The 3728-nt window shown below is 36.3% G+C and overlaps 1 protein-coding gene across 3 annotated transcripts in view; it reads right to left on the bottom strand.

The window, feature by feature from the left end:
• Positions 1–2413: 2413 nt before the first annotated feature.
• The window catches only part of Zeb2 (zinc finger E-box binding homeobox 2), a 131201-nt gene continuing 129886 nt past the window's right edge, over positions 2414–3728 (bottom strand). For 2 of the 3 annotated variants that reach the window (XM_032903254.1, XM_032903256.1), the window contains exon 10: positions 2541–3728. This exon is cut by the window's right edge and continues 4432 nt beyond it. The gene's annotated coding sequence lies outside the window, so the exon portion shown is untranslated. The other variant, XM_032903257.1, reaches the window with a different exon arrangement.

A 3728-nucleotide genomic window follows, 5' to 3' on the forward strand; every position in this document is an offset into this window, starting at 1 on the left:
GGCTTCCAACATGGCTTGTTTCCATTCCCTTCTTGCATGCAAAAGTTCTTATAGATCAGAAAAAAAAAATCAAAAACAAAAACAACCAAAAACCTTCTTGCAGGAACTAACCACCTAACCCATCTCTTTTGCTGTTTCCCGGGCCAATGGAAAAGAACAGTTTACTGTGGTGTTTGAAGAGATGATGGGACACTGTTTAGAGGACCAGACTTGATGCAATTAGCTACTTTCCAGATTATCATGGGCTAAAATCAAACACTTGTGTGTTTCCAAGCACTTGTAGACCTCGGTCTCTTCAGCTATAATGTGTGGGTGGTAGATTGATTGCTTTTATCCTTCTCAGTGTTACAAACATAAAGTTTTTATTCATAGGAAACACAATTTTTGTCAATTTTAATGTAGATAGTGTGCCATAGCCTAGTTCCAGCCATGAAGGAATTTACAGCATAAAGTTTTACAGATGAAAATCCCTGTGGAAATTTTTTTTTTAAATAAAAGTCATTAGTTTAATTTTCATGTTCAGAATTAAGGTGGTTCACATTTAGCAGTTCTTGTGGCTAGAACTCTGCTTGTTGGAAGCTTATGTCGACTATCCCAACACCATTTATTTCAAAGTGAATAAAAAAAAAAAACCCACCTTTTAGGGAACTGTCTTTGATATTGTAAATGTACTGTATGTCTCGAGGGAAAGAAAGGTGAGTGCTTAGAAGTAACATTGATTATTCTTGGGCATTTAGGAATGTCCTTTTAAACGAGTTGGGCGGGGTGACTTACATTTCCGTTTTTCGTCTTGCTTTAGATCTGCCTTTAACCAGAGTCCTGTGCACTCACACTTTCTAAGCATGTTCGGTAATGAGACGGTAGACCTCCGCAGAGCCTTTCAGACTGCAGGAAGTGGTTGAGGGTTTCTCAGTAGTTGGTGCTTTCCCTTTGTGCCCACACGGATCTTGGGCTGCCCTGTAGTTTTGGGAAATGTTTCTGTTGGAAGTAATATTGTTCAGAAGACATGTGAAAACCAAGATCCAGGTCGCTGTGGTCACTGAATGTACTTACTGCCTTGCTTTCTTTTACTTTAGTGGTGTTCTTGAGTCTCCTTTCTAAATTTGTATCCTTTTATTCATCAGTATTTTCAAGTGATTTAAAGGCTATACTACTCTTTCTCTAAACAAGACTAGACAGAAGTATACTGTAATTATTTGCCCTGTAATACAACTATTTTAAGAATGGGTAAAAATGATTATTGTGTAAGGAAAGGCCATAGTTTAGAAGTCTGCGTTTTATAAGTGATGGGGAGGAAAGCTAACTTAATATTTTCTCTATTTAATTGTTGACATACCTTAGAACTTGTTTCAGGTTTTATGAAGCTCTCTTTGGAACTTTGTACTTTTCCAGTGTCAACATTTTCAATGTTTCCAATTTCTGTAAGATAACAAGTAGAAAGTATCTCGGAAGCCCTCTGTTTAGACTCCATCTCTTGAATATTGTTTTTTTTTTTTTAAAGATTCAATCTATCCAACTGTATACACATAAACTTAGTAAAGCTACACACACACTCTCTCTCTCTCTCTCTCTCTCACACACACACACATATATATAATATTTATACACTTACACTCTCAAACTCACTGACACACACATAATATGTTCACTGACACACATGCACACATGCTCTCACACACATACTCACAAATTCACACACATATACACTTGCACATAGTCAGACAATCATGCACATTTATACATACATACACACACACACTCACATACACTAATACATACTTATACACACACACACACACACACACACACACACACACACACACAGAGTTCCTTTTGACTCTTCGGAAAATGGTCAGATCACAGGCAACAACCTTTCTCTGAATGCTTCCTTATGGAAGGTTGTTCTTTCAGAGTTGTTCTGTCCTTGCCAATTTTAAACTTCTTGCCAGAGAAGAAGTCTATTTTTAACACTTTGGGGGCTTATCCTTCATTTCCAACCTCGCTCTGTAGCATGAAGGAAAGCTGATGGGGTGCACTCACATGTCAGGGTCCTTAGGATTTGCAATTTCTGTGGAATCAAAGCTATGAATGAGGATGACCAATTAGAAATACTTAAAAGATCATTTGTCACCACTTTAATCTTCATGTATTTTTAAATCATCATTTTCTTTGACTAAAATTATTAGAATCTTTGTCATATTCTTCTCAAGGCCAAATGGGAATGGTGATGTTCATTCTCCATGCTCTGTATTTGGGAGTATTTTAATATGTCACACTAGATTATAGGTGGTAGGTGACTGTTTTAATAGAGGAGTTTTAGCTTGTGGCATATTCAGCACCACGCCGTCTCAATGTCATGTCTCTGATTAACGCTACACTTCACACACAAATGAAGACTGAGGGATTTATCCTGTTGCTTAAGAGCATTTGTTTAATTCAGAGATTAATATATTATCTTCAAATGTGAAACAGAGGCCTTCTGAAACTTTAACCCAAAAAAAAAAAAATTGAACACAGCCTATTAGCCCCAAACGAACATGTTGCCAATTCTCTCCATATTTATTTAAGTATTTGCTCTAAAGGAAGCAATTATTCCTTTATACTTCTTTAAATTTAGTATTGACATCTTTTATTTTGGGAAAGGAGGTCTTTTTTTTTTTAAACATGGATACAGGAAAAGAAAACTCTCCAATAAAAATATTGTCTAAAAAGTTGGTTTTGTTTGCATGATTTACTAAATATGTACAATTTCAATTCACAGCGAAGGTAACAAAGATTTAAACAGCCAACATCACAAATGTCTCAAGTTCTAAAAAAAAAAAAAAGTTCACTGTGCACAGTTTGACAATTTAATTGAATAAAAACCAAAGCTAAGCCTTCAGTATGAATCTTTTTCATGATGGGAACACGCCATGTATTTTCTTTGTCTTTGTTTCACGATGCATATTCAGTGACAAAAGCCCCTTCCCATTTTAGTATATTAGGTTATGTCAGTATACTGAAGAGAGGTACTGCAGCCTCTTGGTTCACCAATGTGATTTGTGATGTGTTCGCGTATATATTGTAGTATTTATTAATATATAAAATGTTCACACGAGTCATCTGTGACTTTTTAATGGTTTAAAATGTAGGAATGTTTTTTTTTCTATGTGTGTGTAACATTTTAAATTTATAGCTACGTCGTATGTGAGCCGTAATAATGCATCAGCGTTCCACTGATGTAAGGGAGGCAGAAAGGACTGTTCCGCTTTTGAAATATAGAGATGTGTCATCCCTATCTGCTTCAGAAAGTTTGCTATTACATGAATCCAAATTCTGTCGTCATTCTGATGTAATGATCAAGCGAGTGAAGTTCTAGTCATCGTTAGAAACAAATGCCACTGAGTACAAAATCATTGCGTTTCAGTTAAGAAGGGAGCCACAGCCTTAGCTACCTTAGAACATCTACAATAACATTGTTTTCACATATATTTTCCCCCACGTAAATTCTTTGGTGTTTCCCCCTCTTTTAGTGTTAGTGCTGTGAGTGGTGAGCATGCGATGCGAGACTCAACTAATTGTATTGAGCATATTTATTTGAATAATTGCCCCGTTTGCACATGACATAAGTCTGCCGAGTGTGTTTGTTTGAGTGTTTTTACACGTACATGGGAGCACATACTCAAATAAATGCAGCTGTGTTTATTACAATGTGCGGGGGACTTCGGAGCACACATGCTTGTTTGTGT

The sequence above is a fragment of the Rattus rattus genome, chromosome 5 (genome assembly GCF_011064425.1).
Source record: "Rattus rattus isolate New Zealand chromosome 5, Rrattus_CSIRO_v1, whole genome shotgun sequence".
In the NCBI taxonomy this organism is placed as follows: domain Eukaryota; kingdom Metazoa; phylum Chordata; class Mammalia; order Rodentia; family Muridae; genus Rattus; species Rattus rattus.